Genomic DNA, 19,894 nt, shown 5'->3' on the forward strand with positions numbered 1-19,894 from the left:
AGGGGTCCTTGAGTAGCTGATCAATAGGCAATGGCAAACCCTAGCCTTTTTCAGCAGGAAACTCTGGCCACCTGAACTTAAACACAGCGCCTTTGACCAGGAGCTATTGATGCTGTACCTGGCAGTAAGGCACTGCCAATACTTCCTGGAAGGCAGACAATTCAAGGTCTTCACAGACCACAAGCCACTGACTTTCACCTTCCACAGAGTCTGATCCGTGATCGGTTAGACAGCAGAGCCACCTTTCCTATGTGTCCAAATCCACCATGGACATTCAGCCCATCGTTGGCAAGAGCAATGTGGTGGTCGATGCACTCTCCTGTCCCGCCATCGAGTTTGTCCATAATCTATCCCAGGGCATAGACTATTCTGCCCTAGCCAGGGCACAATATGATGACCCTGAGATCCCAGTGTACATGACAGCACTTTCCAGGCTGTGGCTGGAGGGTGTTGTCATCTCCCCCAACAATCAGACGCTCCTCTGCGACATCTCCACTAACCCCACCCCATCATGCTGGTAACATGCTGAAGGCAGGTGTTCAACACGGTGCACAACTTGGCACATCCGTCCATCAGAACCACGGTGAAGATGGTGGCCAGCAGGTTAATCTGACATGGGCTCCGCAAGCAGGTCAGTCAATGGGCCAAGACCTACATGCACTGTCAAGTGTCCAAGGTGGAAACTCATACTAAAGCACCTTCCCAGACTTTTGAGCCAGCGTGCCCTAGGTTCAACCACGTCCACATTGACATTGTGGGGCATTGCCAGTTTCCTGTGGGGTGAGATATCTCCTCACCATGGTTGACTGCTCCACGAGGTGGACTAAGGCAGTCCCAATGACTGACAGGGCATTATTCAACACCTGGGTGTCCAGGTTCGGAGTCATGAACATCTCGCCTCTGATGGGGAGCACAGTTTACCTCAGGGCTCTGGACAGCGCTGGCCAAACTATTGCAAACCTAACTCCACCATACCATGGCATATAATCCGCAGGCCAACGGGTTGATGGGGCGATTCCACAGACACTTAAAAGCTGCCTTGATGGCCCAGCTCAAGTGGCCCAACTGGGCAGATGAACTGCCTTGGGCCCTTCTGGGGATACCCACCATGTTGAAAGAGAATTTTAATGCTTCCACAGCAGAAATGGTCAACAGCACCCCCTTGGTAATCTTGGGGGAGTTCTTGGCCGCCGCCAAGGATCCAGAAATCCCACGGTGCCACTGAAACAGCTGAAGGAAAGATTGGGTACCCTAGCCCATTCACAGCCCCTGCCACACAGCCAGCTCAAATCTTTCGTCCCCAAAGATTTGCACATCTATGAATATATTTTCGTGTGAACTGGGCACCACTCCAACGGCCATACATGAGACTATACAGGGTCTTCAGGCACAATGGGTCAACATATACATTGGCTATTGCCAGCTAAGAGGAGACCTTCACCCTTGACCTTCTGAAACTGCTCAATATTGACATTAGCCAGCCAGTTGAGACAGCCCCGTGATGTAGAGGTAGGCCACTTAAAGCGGTAACCGACACTCCAATCGCCAATTCGTGGGGGGGGGGGGGGGGCAGGTGTTCGTGTAACTGCCGTGAACAGAGTTGCAACCCAGCTCACAAATGCGACGATCACAAGGGCCCTGCAGGGACCAACAGCTGTTGTCCCATATGACGGGAAACAGTGGGCAATGGTGGGAAACAGCAGACAATGGCAGGAACACCAGCCAGTAGGAGATCGACTCTGTGATGAAGTCACTCCCGTCATCAGAGGGAGGGAGTGAACAGAAGCAGACCTGGCAGAGCAATAAATCAATCTTCGACCTCAACTTGACTGTGCGTTTCATTTTTACTCCACACTTTGCTTAGTGTGCATGCTACAAAACAACATTAAACATTACTGAATTGAATTATTTGATTGGAATAAACAAAATGAAATGATGTCAAAATAAGAGAAATTCCACTTTAAATATACTCTGCTAGCATTTTATCTGTGTTTAAAATTGATTAACAGGTTAACTTGAATCTCGTAGTTGCTTTGTTGGTCTTTGCTTATCTCAAGCATATTGGGAGGGGGTTGGGGGGGAAATAGGATTTTAGCTGACAGATGAATGTTGATTACTAGGATATTAAATCCAGATAATCATCTTTGGCTCCTCAACTGAGCACCAAATATAGGTCGGATTATGCATTTTGTGATATTACTCTCTGATCTATACTTCACCCATTTTTTTTGACTGGGACTTTCAATCACATTCATAATGTTATTGAGTATTTCTCAAAAATTACATCTTTTGTTGCACGCTCTATAAACTATTTACTAATTTCACCCTGCACAATATACCATTCTCTTTCTAAATGAATGAGTAAAATTGTACTAAATAAACTGCTAAATTAAACAGAAATGATTAAGATGTCATTTAATTTGATTTCTTCGGCCTTGTAAGGGAGATACCTGTATTCCATTGTCCACCTGGTGTGTCCATGCAACATACTCTCACACTTCATAATTAATCATATAAAGGATTAGTTTTTTTCTATTTAAAAACATAAATTGCACTGTTAACCCCAAAGGTACGTGTTTTATTTGTCAGCTTTTTTGAGTAATTGTTGACTTAGTCTTGAGTTTGCTAGGAACCTATCAAATATACACAGGCAAAGTTTTATTATGTTTACAAGGAAAATTTAGATGTCAGATCCAAGATCAGTCTGCCAAATTCTCTTAGGAGTATTACTGATTGATCAATAAATACCAAGTCGTCCACACTTTGGCTGGAACTAACCAGCAAATCTTGAGCAGCTATTTTCTTGGATGAGTTAGTCTGCTATATAGTGAGGCTAGGATATGGTAGTAGTAAAACACATGGAATAAGTTTTGTAGGCTGAATACAACAGAATTGTATGACTATATATAGTGCATTTGTAAAAACAAGAGAGATCAATTTCCTATCAATATTTCCCCCTTTAGAGTTAATTTGACAATGGAATAAGAAATAAAATCAAGATAAGCCATCTGCCTTTGAACCTGCTCCAGTTTAGGTCAAGATTTTGGTAGGTCTACAACTGTCATGAACTATCCCCATTTCTCTTAATTCATTTACTCTTCAGAAATTTATTTAGATTTCAGTTTATTGTCAGAGTACACCCATGACATCACATACAACCCTGAGATTCCTTTTTCCTGCAGGCAGAATTACCACTCATTGGAAGTGCAAAAAAATAGTGCACACGGTATAAAACATGTAAACAAAGGATAAGCAGGTACCAAATGTAAACAAACTGACTTGCAATAGAGATAGCAAAAAGGAAATCAATAAAGTACACAAGTAAAAGTCCTTAAATGAGTCTGATTGTGCTTGACATTGAGGAATCTGATGGTGGAGGGGTAAGCATCTGTTTCAGAACCTGGTGGTGTGAGTCTTTTGGCACCCTTACATCTTTCCTGATGGCAGCAGTGAGAACAGGGCGTGTGCTAGGAGGTGAGGGTCTTTGATGATTGCTGGGGTTTCTGGTGTCATACAACACCTCCACAAACTCCTGAGAAAGTAGACTTGCTTTCTTCACGATGCTATTGGTGGGTTAGGTCTAGGAAAAATCCTGCAAGATAGTAATTCCCAAGAACTTAAAATGTGCTCACCTCTGACACTTCAATGATGACTGGATTGTAAACCTCTTCCTTTCCTTTTTTCTTAAGTTTGCATATTTTTATTTGGACAAGTACAGAACAATTTGTATCAACAACAGGCAGAGGTGCTCACAACATACGTACATATCAAAGGGAGCAGCATTCAACCAATCATGATAAAAGTTAAAATCCCTGATTCTTCAGATTTAAAGCTTGAGTCCTAATCCAATTCAAACATACTCCGTTGGACATAACCAGCATGAAAAAGATAACTCTGCATAACGCACACAGAATTGCAATGTACTTTAAAACCATTTAACTAATTGCTTTCTTTTCCTGAAGTCAACAATCAACTCCTTAGTTTTGGTGACATTGAGAGCAAGGTTGATGTTAATGCACCATTCAGCCAAGTTTTCAATCTCCATCCTGTATGCTGACCCAACAAGATGCAGAATGCTTTGATATTTGACATTCATTTTCTTTTGAAAATTTTAATCTATATATACTACCATGCTTGATGGTAATTATTATTTTAATCATAATAATTATGGCCGATATTGTAGGTGTTAAAATGTGTTTAAGGCTTGCATTTGCCTGCATGCTGTTTTAACCTATTTCATGCTGTCTCCACTAAAATAGTATCGTCGGCAAATTTGTAGATGGTGTTATTGTCGCACCGAGCTACACAGATTTTGCACTTTTGAATGAACTCGATGTCTATATTGCCTCAATCCTCCGGTTTAGACCATTCCAAAGATTCTTCACCCTGAGCAAAGAGACTGGTCCACATCTTAGTCTAGATGGCCTACACATTCTGAGATGGTACCTCAAATATATTCAGATGATTTGAAATAGGAATTATTTCTTTCTACATAGTGTATTATCAGCAGTTCTTTTTATTAAAGGTGGAATATGATCAAGGTTGTCAACATAAATTCCTGGCTCAGATATTTAATCTTAGACAGACAAAGAATAAAAGAACAAGTTCAAAGGCCAATTTGATCAATTATCATAATACCTGTACTAATGTTCCTTCCTAAAATCTTAAATGATTGCAAAAAATAAAGATGGGGGCCAAGTTTGGCCCCACTTGAGATTAGTGAAATGGAATGAACGATTTGGCGGGGAACACACCTAGATTTATAATGAAGATGTACTATGCTCTCCAGAATGAAAGTGTGAAACCAGGTTTACAGAGATCAAGAGAGATGGGAGTCAGACCTAGGTGTTGCAATAATGGAAAGATGTTGATCTGATTGGTGTTTGGATAGCATGACATCAATAATAAATGCAAGCTACGCATTAATGCAATGTTATTTTCTTCACCAATTATATCTCACACTACAGAAGTTGAACAAATCAAAATCTGAAATATCAGAGATGTGTTTTAGATGTGAGATAAAACAGGAATGTTTTTACATGCTACATGGTCGTGTGTGAAGGTGAGGCCTTTCTGGCAGGATTTACTGAAATATTAACAAGGATAATGGGGCCTTCATGGATGACCCAGAGCTTTATGTTTTGGGCAACTTCATTGAAATAAGTAATAAACTAATTAAATTCCAAATTTCATTTGTTAAAATAGCCTTAGCATGGCTTTGAAATGTATTGCAAATACTTGAAAATCCTACTCCCCTCTACACAGAGCACGATGGACTGCTAAGATGAACCTATGGAAAAAAAATGATATACAACTTGAACAAATATGACATATTTATCAAGATATGACAGCCACATTTGGATCAAATAAGGGCCCAATTGTAATTATAACTATGTGGCGGCTCACCACAAGGCAGGCGAACCTGCCCCGCTTTTAAGCCACGCGGCGGGGCAGCTGGCCAAAATGGTGCCATCGGGGGTTTCCCTTCCTTCCAGCACGGGGCTCAGAAACCCGTGCTAGGGAACCACGTGATGCCCAGGTGTCATCAGCACCCTCCAGCACGGTTCTCAGCCAGGTCTGGGCTGGGAATATAAGTGCAGCCCAGCAGCCTGCAATAGTCTGCTCACTGAGCTCAACACGTCTGGTTGTGTGCGTTATTGCAGGAACAGTATAGCCGCCGCTACAACTACAACAATAAAAAGTATAATAATAAATGCTGCTATAATACAAGTTACTTCCCCATATAGAATTTTTGATGATCAACATAAATGTGAACCCTGACTCTGTGTGGATTTATAATGTGAAAGATGGGCGGGGGGGGGGGCATGGGGCAGGGAGGAGGGATGATCTTGTTTTGTTTGTTTTCTGTAAAGAAAATGTTTTATATAAATATTATATGCACACTCACATACATATATATAGTTTTTCTATGCATATGTAGGAAAAAAAAACATTTAAAAAATTTTTTTTAAATTGTCTCAAAAATTTTTAACTCAGAACACAAAATCAAGATTCAAGATTCAGTTGACATAAGTGTCCTATTACATGAAATTCCATTTTGCCTGCTACAAGACTGATAGAATCACCACTGGGAGAAATTGCCTGAGCGCCTCTTACATTTCTTACAGTCAGAGAAAAAGAAGCAAAAGAGAATCCCCCAGAGTCATCAAGTGCCTGTAGATTCATCTCCAGCATTTCCACTGCCTCCTCAACCACTCAGTGTCCAGTCCAAACCATTAGTGACCCGAGCTCCAGATCTGAACCTGCAACACAGTCAGGAACCCTTCGACGCACTCAGCACCGTCCGTCCAGTTCGAGCCATTCTCCAACAGTCCGCAGCCTGGCGCAAGTCTCCTGATAGCATTCTCCAGCAGCCTGCAGGTTCCATGGGTTCCACACCTTGAGTCGCCAGCAGCCTGCCACTGGTACACCTCTGTGGTCACAGTCCCATGGGTCACCTCCTCCACTTCACAGACAGTACGTGATCTTCCTGACCTCTGGTGCCCTGCTCCAGTCCTCCACTTTCCCCAGAGTCTACAGCCTCTCATGGTTACTGCCGATTAATAGGGGCTGTTATCTTGGGCGCAGACCCCGAGGTCGCGGGATCTCAAATAAAATCACCACCGACTCCTCCACAGGCTGTTCCAACCCCGTGCAGAGCCAATGGCAGTCAACTGGGCAGCTGGACCCCACAAAAGCAGTGCATCTCCGCGGGTCCTACCAGTGGCAGCGCTGCCGCAGCGCCGTCACAACTCAACCCTGGGAATGGGGAAAGGTCAATGATTATATTAAGCAAACAACTACATCAAAAGGTTTATTGAAAAACTATTTATAAAGTGGCACTATAAATTATAATTTAAGATATATTTTATATTACGCAGGGCTTATGAAAATTAGCTTTATTTCATTCTGATCAACACATGACAAAATACTGTTACGCAAGAAATTATTTTGGCCATAAACTGTTATATGGTTATATGATATTTTTGAGATTCTACCAAAAAAAACTTCTGCAAATCCTCATGGAAATTAGAGCAAATCACAACAAATTTCAAAATGAGGCAAAAACAAACAAAACTGCATCAAGGTCAGCAAGTAAATTTCCAGTTCATGATGCTAATTACATTGACATACACCCTCAAATTCTATTACGGGTTGAGATCACAGATGCCTGGATAGCTCACGATTTGTCCTGGCATTTTCCACACTAAAATAGAAACTGAGAAATCATTACAAAGTCACAACTTTCTTCTCATCACTCAGGCTCAAAAAGACTGAACTTTGTCCATTGATACATACTTCGGACTCAATTTTTTTTGTAATTCTTTCAAAAGTCCAAAAAATTACCCAAGTTTTGCAATAAACAACCATGATTTCAGATTTAACATTCAACTCATGGATGCTATCAGATTTTGATCATTATGATGCAATAGTGAAACAATGGAAGATGCTCCCACAGTGGTTTCTTAGCAACATGCAATGACGAGCTGTCTGCACAAGAACAATGTGACCCACTTGGGAACTAAATAATAAATGGCATATGTATCATCGTTTTTCCAACATAAAGGCTGTATTGTCGATTTGCTGATGAATAGATTGTTGATGGGTACAGAGTTTCATCTTCCAGTGCTTAAAAATTTACACCTTTTATTCTGTTCCCAACAGTCATAAGAATATCACTCCAGGAAAAAAAATGCCTTAACTTTTATAAATTTTCAGACAGTTAATGGTATTAATTGTGCCATTAAAACCATCCCTTTCAACATTTCCTTCCATCCCAAATAAAATGCACTCAAAACACATTTTAATTGCATCTAAAATAAGAGCAATTAGATAGCTAATATAAGGAAACAATCTAAGAGCAATGATCAATTACAGAATCAATAAAACAGATGGCTATTTGTAATAAAAAGTAAATCAAACAAAATTTAAGTATTTTCAAAATTCATTGCAAGAACTGCTTGTTTGCAACAAGAACAGAGATCCAGAAAATTTTGCTAAGTGACAATAGAAAAAAATTGAATGGACCAACTCTTACTGGTAGCATCAGGAGCACGAATTCTCCCGTTTCCAACTTGAGAATAAGTAGTATAAAAAGACTGGTGAAGTAGCTGCTGACGGACCTTCCACTGAAGGTAGTAATGACCAAAGTTAGTGGTTGCATGTGACGCACAATTCAAATACCATGTAAATAAATAGTTCCATCTTGATCATTCAAACGTCCTCACCTGCAATTGGTTAAAACAGCATCAAAACCAAAGGAAATTGCTAAATCTAGGACAAATTTGATACCTCTTTTAAAACTTGAAATTGCCACTTCATTTCATTGATCAAAATGAAAACACAATGCTGCAATTCCAAATTTATCTGCGGTCTAATGTTCAGCATTCTTTCCATAGTCAGATGCATATGCCGATTAATATGGGCCACCATCTTGTATTAATGCAGACTTAACACTGAGCATTATGCAGAAATAAAAAGGCTAAATAACTAACAATGTAAACCAGTCTGAGAAATTAAATAGTGTTAAATATTACACAAGAGAAGATAATCAAAATAAATCTCACCTCTTACAGAGATAACCAGATTAAAATATAAATTAAATCTAGGAGAGTGAACTACAAAGATAATCGCGACCACTGCTGGACTTCAATGATTATATTATGCACAGTATTTTTTTTAAATTCTCTTTTAAGAATCACCTTCCACAATTCTTTTAAGAAATCTCAAAGTGTCTTGGTCTAAAGGTACCTCTTAACTACAGTCATTTTTATAACATAGAGAAGTACTACAGCCAATATGTCAAGCAAGAAAATACAAACAGCCATTTGATTAAGACCAGATCATCTTTTTTTTGTCATCTTAAAAATAAGTATTGGATAGGAATAACTCTCCTTTAAAATGGCGCCAAAGGATCTTTTAGAACAATCAAGAGTATTCACAAAGAGCTTTAACATCATATGCAAAAACATTACATTCTTGCTTCACCCCGAAGTAAAAACAGGTTTTCAATGCTGATCCTGTACAATCCTATTTTAAGTCATATTTTATTTCATGCCTTATCACCATACATTATGCTGTTGAAGACAGGATACTAATTCTTCTTGTGTATTATTCACAATTAAAATTATTAAACGAGCACTAATCCATGAGCAGCTAAAATTATAAGCTTGCTTTATTAATTACAATTTACATCAACCATGATGATGCTACCTATCTAAAATGACAAAGTGAACATTTCAAAATTTCTTCAAAGAGTGATAAGAAAAATATTTGAGCACTATTTCTGCAATGTTCTTTCAAATGCTGAAAAGCTCTGATGTTCACAGGCAAAAATAGATTGTTGAACATCCCTCTCCACAATCATGAACTTGCCCTCAACTTGGCACCTGTGCCCAATATAACAACTGAGCACCGAAAGTTCCAAAACCCAAGTTGTGCATCATCAAAATAATGTGTCTTCACACTTGCTTTTTTTTTCAATTCTGTCCTCAAGTGGTCATGAAACAGTAACATCTGAAATATCAGTGAAGCTTCTTTCCAGATCTAAAATATCTTGCAGTTAATATCAACCAACATGAACTTAGGAACACAAGTCAACATTCAGCCATTTGAATGTATTCCAGGATTCATTTAGGTCATTGTGGTCCTTCTGCGTGCTCTGGCATAATAGAACAGGTTACAGGTGCATCTTGGGGATTGAATAACTGAGTAGGGTTGGACCTTAAAACTTAGGTTAAAACAACAGAGTTGACTTCAGAAAGGAAAGTTGAGGTAATGTAGTGATATTCAGAATTGGCTGACGTCTAGTTGGCCAGATAGACAAACCTTTCAGGATTCATTCAAGGAGGGTTCCAGAGTCACAGATTTCTAATACTAGGTTTTTTGTTTGCACCAAAGCAGACATGAGGTGTTGTGCACAGTCAAATCCTTCCACATAATGGAGAGGATTTTGAACAAATACTGCATATTTTGCAATCTACAGGTAATGCCCACATGTTCTTTACTAAAGATTTTTTTCATTGACATCCATTCACGTAAGGCACAGAGAGGCTTTGCAAAGATGCTCCAGTGAACTACGAACAAAATGTTAACTTGCTCATTCACAACATCTTAGACATGTATGGCAATTTTCAGTTATAGAATTATGCAAACATTATTGATCTTAAAATAAGATTCAGTGAACTATAAACATGCATTTTCATATTGTTAATCCCTGTGGCAGAATTAAATAAGCTTAATAAGAACATAAGGAAAAGAAGAAGCAGGTGTTGACCATCTGGCCCATTGAGTCTGCTCCACCATTCAATTAGATCACATCTTATCCAAGTAAATAAGTGGGTCACCTTGGGAAAACCAAAAATAGCATCATCCCTTTTGCAACACAATAAATATATTTCCCAAACTATATATATTTTAAATCAATGCATTGAAGTTAATGATTTTTAAAAATTATTTAGACAGGAGATGGCAAGATGTAATCACAAGGGGCAGGATTTATTGTTCATCCCTATTACCTCTGCCATTTCAGAGAGCTGTTATAAGTCACCACATTGTTAAGTCCAGTAAGATTTACGCACGTTAACTGGCTATGTCTATTAGCTTCTCTCTCTAAACTACAACAGTAATCGAGATAGGTTTTTTTAATTAAACTTATGCATTTTCATTGTCACCTCGACTGACATGGATGTTTTATTTATTATTACTACAATCCTACAGTTGTAGAGTCACACAGCACACAAACAGGTCTTTCAACCCATGGCATCTGGTTTCGTCATCAAATGCTCATCCACATGAATCCCACATTTCCTCAGCATTCCCATTAAATCCACCATTCTCCCATCTCCCTCCACCCCTTACCCCTGCCCCACCGACCCAGATTGTAAATTTGGACAAATGTATGGATAGGAAGTGTTTAGAAGGCTATGGACCAAATGAAACTAAATGGAACTAGTCTTGAAGGTCTTCGTGGGCAAACTAGGCCAAAGAGCTCTTCCATGATGCATGGCACTAATGACTCCTGCCATTTACCTCAATCAAGGGCAAGTTAATGTTGAAAATTAACCTTCCAATCCACATCTGTGGCATTTGGGTGCAACCTAGAGCATCCAGGGGAACAAACCCAATCACAGGGAAAATGTACAACCTTCCAGCTTCTGGAGCTGCAAGTCAACAGCACTGATCACTGTGCAGCTTTGCCTTTCAGTGAGCTCAATTAAAATTCCATGGTGGGATTAGATCTTACTTTTCTGAATCATTTGATCATAATGCAGAACTGATTATCCAGCAATTTAAACATTAAACCACAGTATACATCTTGCATAACTACCTTTCTACAATGATAAAAAAAAATTATTTTTAGGGATACAATAAAATTCAATAAAATTAATCAAGTGGATCTAAAATTTCTGAAGAGAATGTGCTCACTCAGCAGATTTAAGTAGCAAGCAAAGTTAATTTTGTATTATTTTCCACTTTCAACCGTTGTTTTTGATAACCTGGCACTAGAGATGGTTCATCAATAAAATGTTGCCCAATTCATGTTTACAAGTCAAGATAAATTGGGTAAAATATTTTGCACAAAGCATCCTTCCTCATTTAGAGAAAAACTACACCAATTTTATAGAGCATGGACCATGACAGCACGGTATAGGCCCTTAAGTCCGACTGATGTAAACCTACAACACAACAATCAAATCATTTCCTCCTTCACACTCATAACCATCAATTTTTCTTACATCTATGTGCCGATCAAAGAGTCTTTTAAATTATTTTTGTTCCAGCCTCCACTGCCACACCAGGCGCTCAACATTCCCTGTATAAAAAAACTGACATTCCCTCTCCATTCAGCTTAAACAGATGTGCAATTGTTACCCCAGGAGGAAGGTATTGGCTCAGAACAGTTGATGGAATAAGCCACAACCTATAGAGCTCCTGCAAATTGTATTAATAATTTTAGCAGTAATCCAGGCAGAGCCCTATGATTTGATTAGCAACACTTTGAAGTGACGAAATGCCAAACAAGAAGGCTAAAAGAAGAAAAAGCATGCAACAGACCCAGAGGCCTACCCCACAGACTGAAGTCGGGCCTCGTCTGATCCTGTCTCCCCTAACATGGATTCCCATGTAGATAGGGTGGTGAAAAAGACTTTTGGTATGCTGGCCTTTAGCATAGAATATAAGAGCTGGGAGATGATGTTGAGACTGTTTAAGGCATTGGTGAGACCAAGTTTGGAATATTGTGTGCAGTTCTGGTCTCCAAATTATAGTAAGGATATAAATAAGGTTGAGAGGGTGCAAAGAAGGTTTACTAAAATGCTGTCTGGATTGCAATATCTAGAATACAAAAAGATTGAGTAGACAGGGACTTTATTCATTGGAGCATAGAAGGTTGAGAGGGGATTTGATAAAGGTATTTAAAATAATGAAGAGAATAGATAGAGTAGATGTGAATAGGCTCTTTCCCCTGAGGGTAGGGGAGAAATGGAACAAGGGATTGGGGGAAAAACTTTAGAAGTAATATAAGAGGATGCTTCTTTACTCAGAGAGTGGTGGCTGAATGGAATGACCTTCTGGAAGAGGTAGTTGCAGCATGGTCAGTTCTGTCATTTAAGAAGAGGTGAGACGAGTACATGGATGTGAGGGGGTTGGAGGGTTAAAGGGCAGGGAATAGGTGAGGACTAGAAGGGTCAATATGGCCTGTTTCCATACTGTAATTGTCATATGGTTAAAACAGCTCATTGTCGGACCAGGAAGAACAAGTAACTGACTTTGAGCAGCTAAAGCTAGCAGTGCTAACTGAACCTCAAGACATTGTAGAAACCATTAAGAAGGAGATAAGAATGTGTATTGGAGAAGAGATGGTTGCCATTAAGTTGAAGCTACAGACTATAAAGACACAATCCACGGCTGAAAAAGTATCTCTAGACACCAGACATGTATGCAGATTTGTTTGTGTATGTTTGGGAGGGGTTGGTGAGACCACCTTGGCACTCACACTCAATTAGGGCAGTACAGCCCACATAATCTAAATTTATAATCAAATAAATACAGGTTCTCCCGGCAAGGTGATGCCTGCCAGATTTCTGAGTATTATAACAGAGGAATGGGATGCCCTATCGAAAGATCAAAAGTTTTCTATCTGAACTAATTAAACAAAAATTAAGGAGAAACTATGGGAAGTGGCTATTGAGAGAATTTGTTCTGCCACTTCCTGGGCTCGCTTGGGACTCAGTTAAGATGTTTGCAAAATAGACTGTCAGCCATTTATCCTGAAATTGAGAACAAATGCCATAGGTGTATACTCCCCTTGACACCTAAGTCACATGTTTTATTAGTGCCAAAAAATACAAGGGTTTTGAAGTGGAGTCTTCTGCACACTATCCAAAATATTTAAAGTAAATTTGCAACCCTGCCTATTGACTGAAACATTCGGAATCGCCCAGCAACTTTGTAAATTCCCTGCAGAAAGATGTGATACCATTTACGTCCCTATTAGCCAAGCTTGCTATGCTGGAAATCTGACAAGGGTATTTCTATACACAATGGATGAAGGATATCAGTTTCTTTATTAAACTGGAGAAAATCAAATACACATTATGAAGGTCACCAGAAAACTTTTCCACAAATGACAACCCTTTATGCATTTCTTTTTCTCTGAATTATGAGTGCTTATGGAGTAAAAGACTGTGAGAGGGTTGTACCAGCACAATCAGTAATATATCAATTATACTGTAAGCAAAGGTGCCAAGGTGGTCAGGGGGTGGGATGTCTGGGTGTGTATCTGAGGATATATATGTGTACTGAACTTTGTGTATGTGTGTGTTGGTAATTCTGTTCAAAACAGAAAATAGGAGCACATGTACATTTTGATGCTCAATATATATTTTGAAAAAAAATCATTATCTTGTATACCTCTATTGAGTTACTTCTCATTCTTCATTGCTCCAAAGAGAAAAGCCCTAGCTTTGTTAGCCATGATTAATAAGGCATATTCTCCAATACAGGTAACATCTTGGTACATTTACTCTGCACTCTCTCTAAAGCTTCAACATCCTTCCTGTAATGAGGCAACCAGAAAAGAATGCAATACTCCAAATATAAGTCAAATAACAGCACCCTTTTCATTTCTTATTTATCTTTGTAATATCACCCAAGCCTTCACCAGGATGCCAGAAGTAACCTCTCATCCCACAAATCTATCTGGTACCATTGACTGGAGCAGGTGGATGTTTCGCTATCATCCACATTTGCCAGTCAAGGAGATGGGTGTTGTCTTTCAATTTTTACAGCAGTTGGTGTTATTAACAGCACTTGGAATGGTCCTTTCCAACGAGATGATAACTTTTTTCAATCCTAATTTCGGATTAGCACATAGTCTCTTGACTGTATTCAGGGCAGCAGGTCGCTGTTGTAACCTTCTTTTCTTTGTATTTTTCGTACCTGTGGGTGTAGTTGTCTAAGAACATCAGTTAATGCCTGAACATATATCATCTTATCACTTAGGGCATGCAAATCTCGACATATATTAGTTTATATATTTGGTCCCCAGGGTGTGTGGAGAGGGTGACCAAATAAACTATCAGCCGATGTTAGTCTGGTACCAACATGTGGGAGTGAATGCATTTCAAATAGGGCCAGAGGTAGTTAGTACCTTCAACCATCATAATCCAGTTTGTTTTCTTAGTTTGGCCGATTTATTCTTTAAAGAGCCATTAGCTCTTTCTACCATTCCAGCAGCCTGGAGGGTGATGCGAACCGTGGAACTGCTGCGTTATTCTGAAATGCTGGCATAATTCATTGTTTCATGAAATAAAGCTTCTACAGCTGCTTCAGCCATTGTTCCAATCATTGGTATTGCCTCTATCCACTTACTAAACACATCTAACGTAACCAGACAATACCTGGAACTATGTATTCGGGTAATTCTATAAAATCTATCGGTATGAATAGTATAAAATTAACTTGTTTGCAGATGATGTGTTAATATATTAAACACATCTGAGAAATTCCCTGGGGCAACTTCAGAATCTTTTGAAACAATATGGAGAAATGTCTGGTTATAAAGTTAACTGGGATAAAAGCGAGATATTACCAATTTCTGATGAGAATTATTCAGAAATTTAAACAGATTATGAAATTTAGGTGGTCTAATAGAATTAAATATTTAGGTGTAATGGGGTATATTGATTATCAAAATTTATATAAATTAAATTACGTACCTCTATTAAATAAAATTAAGTTTGATTTGAATAGATGAAAGGACATACCTTTAATAGGAAGAGTAAATTGCATTAAAATGAATATATTTCCTTGTGTTCAATGTTTTCCAATCTATTCCTTGTTCAATACCAATTTTTTTTTAAGGAATTAAATGTGGCAGTACGATTATTCTTATGGAAAAGCAAATTATCGAGAGTTTCTTGACAAAATTTGACATGGAAATTAGTTAGGAGGACTTCAATTACCAAACTTTCAGAATTACTATGAAGCAGCACAATTAAAATTTATTAATAGGATGTTTGATATTGATCAACCTCCAATATGGGCTAAAGTTGAACTAGCACAGATTTCTGAATTTAATGTACATCAATGGAATCCTTATTTTTTACAAAAGTATAAGTTGCCTATACTGAGACATTTATTTGGTATAAAATAGATCAAAATATAGGAACTAAAGGTAAAATTTCAGCTAAGACTCCGTTATATCAGAATAAAATAATTCCTTTTCAAATTAATAAATCTCAAATCATTTGTATTAATACCTCCCTAAGATCGGGAGGGACAAGCAAACAGCAAACCTATTACAAGGGAATGGTCCCCAGAAATCAGAATGTAATTGGTCAACTACTTAAATTTCAGAAGTGATCTCTAAAATAATTCAATTTGGAAGAAAGCAGTTCAAATTCAAAAATATTACTGCTCTGCATGATGGAATGATCTTGGATTTTAGCTTTCATATTCAGGGTTTCACCCGACAATATTCCTCCTATAATGACATCAAGGTAATATTCACTTCCCTTAAGAAAGACAGGTGTAGATAATTAGAATAATTGATTGGTTGTCTATTTGTAGCTTTTGCAGTTCAGAGTGATTGATCCTCTCAAAAAACAAGCTCTTTGAGTGAAATCAAATTTACACCTTGTTAATAATTTTCTCAGAAGTTGTAAATGTAAAATATAACAAAGAGTGATCTGAAATCACCCTACTTTTATATTCCACTTGTTGTATTTTCCCTTGTAAATGTGCCGATATTAAAAAGAAGTCAATCCTCAATAACGATTCATGTCTAGATGAATAAAAAGAGAAATCTTTCTCTGTCGGATTAAGACGTCTCCAAATATCTACTAAATTAAGATCTTTCATCAACGCTTGGACTTGAATTGTCATCTTGGATTTCTTAACTTTCTTCGGAGATTTATCTAATAAAGCTTCCAAAACACAATTAAAATCATCACTCTTCTTCTCTATGTGCAAAACATTCACTAATACAGTTTAAAGTTGTTCATAGAGCTCATATGTCTAAAGATAAACTCCATCGCTTTTATTCTCATGTCGATCCTATATGTGATAAATGTCAATTGGAAATAGCTTCCCTTACACATATGTTTTGGTCCTGTCCCTCTTTACAGAATTATTGGAAGGAAATTTTTTCCATTATATCTACTGTTTTGAATATTGATTTACAACCACATCCCATTACTGCAATTTTTGGATTACCTATGATAGATTTGACTTATTTATCTCTTCCTGCGGATCGTATGATTGCTTTTCTTACACTAATGGCTAGAAGATCTATACTATTAAATTGGAAAGAGGTAAATCCTCTCACTGTTTTCCAATGGTTTACCCAAACCATACTATGTTTAAATTTAGAGAAAATTAGAAACTCTGTCTATGAATCCCCTTCTAAGTTTGAGTTAACCTGGCGACCATTTATTCAATATTTTCATTTGTGGTGAGTTGATCTGGCTCTGTTTTCTTTCTATGATTATGTATGATAATTGGGCTGTAAGATGAGATCGGAGTGATCGGCGTGGTTTAGCTATATCTGTAGGTTTTTTTTAAAGTTTTTTTTTAATTCAGATTTGTTTTTTCTTCTTTTTTGGGTTTTTTTTTCTCTTTTTTCATATATTGTTATTAATTATATCTTTTTTTTAGAGATAGTTCACACCCTAAACTGATCAAAATTTTTTTTTATGATATATTTTTATTCTGTAATATTATTGTTTAATATCTCTGTATTAATTCATTACTTACTATGTATTTTTTTATATCTCTTTGAACTGTATGTGTTTATAAATTATAATAATAATAAAAAGATTGAAAAAGAAAGAAAATCACCACCAACTAAAATATTGTCATTAGCCTGACCCAAACATAAAAATGCATCTGAAATAAATATTTCATCATCTGCATTTGGGACATAAATATTAAGTTAAGTCCAAAATTCATTAAAAATCTTACAATTCAATTTAAGAATACATCCTGCCTTTTCCTCCATTGATTGTAATTCAAAAAATAAATTTTTATGTATCAAAAGTGCTACACCTTTAGCTCTAGAATTAAATGAAGAAGAATATACATGCCCAACCCAGTCCCTCTTTAATTTCATGCTTTCCTTCACATTCAAATGTGTTTCTTGTAAAAAAGCAATATCAATTTTCATTTTCTTAATATACACCAAAACTCACTTACGCTTAATCGCACTGTTTAATCCTCGAACATTAAAAGTAGCAAACCTCAACTTTGACGTACCTACTATTATTACTAAATACCAATAATATCTTTATACAAAAACTCAAATCAATATATATAGGCCCTCCAATAGAAAAAAAATCACAAATTTAAAAACTAACTAAAATGAAAATAAAAAAAATAAATAAAAAAAAGAAAACCCCCCCCCCCTCCAAAAAAACTACCAAAAGGTAGCAATCCCCTAAACAAAAATTGGGTGTGGGTCACCCACCAGTGGCTGATGACTAGTAAAGAACTTCGTGCAAATCTCTCCCTCCCCAGACAAACAATCAATAACATCAAAATATCATAATAACAAAAAAAAATAGAATAAGAAAATTCTTCTTTTCATCCAAAAGATTCCAATCTTGGAGATCCCATTTCAGAAGGAGGTAGACTCTTTCCATTCCTGTTTTTCCCATTTCTGCCATTTCTTCCGTTTCCAGAACAACCAGATTTTTCTTTAGGAGATAATGGTGGACTACGTCTTTGTCCTCTTATATCTGGCAATGAATCAGCAAAAATCATTGCTTCACATTCATTTTCAAAAAACCGAAATTGATAGTCTCCATAAAACACCTTCAACACTGCAGGGTAGCGAAAAGAAGACTTATAACATTTACGCCACAAAACTTCTTTAACTGGATTGAATTGACGTTGACATTGAATGACCTCTTGACTCAAATCAGGATTTTAAAAAACTCTGCTATTCTGAATCAATAACGGAGTTTGTCGTTGTCTCGCATTTTGCACTGCTAGTCGAAGTATTGCTTCTCTGTCCAAATAACTCAAACATCGAATTATTACCGGTCTCGATTGTTGACCAGCTGAGGGTGTTCTTCTTAAAGCTCTATGGGCTCTTTCCAGTACCAGTCCCCCAGAGAAAAATTCTTGCCCTAATATTTGCGAGATCCAGTCTTTAAAGAAACGAAGAGGATCTTGTCCTTCTATACCTTCTAGCAAACCAACAATTTTCACATTATTCCTTCTGCTTTGATTCTCCAAGTAATCTATTTTTCTTTCTCGCTCCTTCTCACGTTCTCCTAGTTCTATGACTGATTTTTCCACATTCAACATTTTTTCTGTGTTAGAAGTCACTTGTTGTTTACAGACCAAAAAAGCAGTCTGAAATTTTTAAAATTCTTCATAAGATGCATCCACACGTGCTTTAGCCATATTTAATTCTGAACTTATACCTGCATTCATTTGAACCATCTCATTCATTAAAGATGTTAACATAGGTTGAATAACTGCATTTAATTGCATTCATTGTGAATCTGTAAATCTCAACTCTGCTCTCTCTGACATGGTGGCAGAACAAGGTAACTGCAGCTCCTGCTGCAATTCAACAGAAGGCATTTTAAAAGATTTACTGCCAGTGATGGCACTCCGACTTCCTCAGGGAGTCGCCGCTGGACTCCCCCCTTATCTCGTTGTTTTTCCATCAATTCACGAAGATAAGCAATTTCTTCAGATTGAAGTGCTACCTGATGCTTTTCCAACAATGGAGTCGTCTTCCTGCGTGCTCCATCTGTTGAAATCGATAGGCTTTCCAAATCGGGGTCCACTTCTTGGGAAAACGCACCTTCTTCCAGAGAACGGGTAATTCCAGCACCATCCTTCACTTGGTGAGTAATATACATTTTTTTTCAGCTCCCACAGGCAGTCTTCAAGGTTTAGACAATGAAAAGATTAAGCCTGGGGCTGTATCAAATCGTCTAGGCCCCAAATCTTCAGCACTTTGAAAATGTAACTTCTTCTGCACTTGAGGTTTAATCTTTTTACCATTAGTGGCCATAATAATTCCTTAATATTTTAAACTAAAATTTAAAAAATTTAAACTTGAAAACAAAGAGTTAAAAAAACAGGTACTTAAAAGTCTGGCCAGAGAGGTTGAGATTACACGTCTAGACTCTACCCCATCTTGCCACGCCCCCGTTCAGCCTGGTCAAAGTCCTTGTAGTTCATGCAAGAAGAGAGGACTGGGTGTCTAATGTTTCACTTGAAATAGGAGAAACAAAAAGGCACTCTGTGATGACCTGAAAGAAAGAGGTTATCATCTGGAGAACCGAGGGGGAAACCTTCATCAGCAAGACACTGAAGTAGCTGATTAAAAAAGGAATTAGTTGTGGGTGTCCTGGAACAACAAATATCTCTC

At 37.8% G+C, this 19,894-nt stretch overlaps 1 protein-coding gene across 13 annotated transcripts in view; it reads right to left on the bottom strand.

Annotated features, from left to right (window-relative positions):
• The window catches only part of gramd1ba (GRAM domain containing 1Ba), a 575,647-nt gene that overhangs the window by 424,026 nt on the left and 131,727 nt on the right, over positions 1 to 19,894 (bottom strand). For 2 of the 13 annotated variants that reach the window (XM_069894568.1, XM_069894563.1), the window contains one exon: positions 8,039 to 8,228. The exons of the other annotated variants lie outside the window; for them this stretch is intronic. The gene's annotated coding sequence lies outside the window, so the exon portion shown is untranslated. The remainder of the gene's footprint in view (positions 1 to 8,038; positions 8,229 to 19,894) is intronic. 13 annotated transcript variants of the gene reach the window in all.

Source organism: Narcine bancroftii, chromosome 8, assembly GCF_036971445.1.
Source record: "Narcine bancroftii isolate sNarBan1 chromosome 8, sNarBan1.hap1, whole genome shotgun sequence".
Taxonomy (NCBI): domain Eukaryota; kingdom Metazoa; phylum Chordata; class Chondrichthyes; order Torpediniformes; family Narcinidae; genus Narcine; species Narcine bancroftii.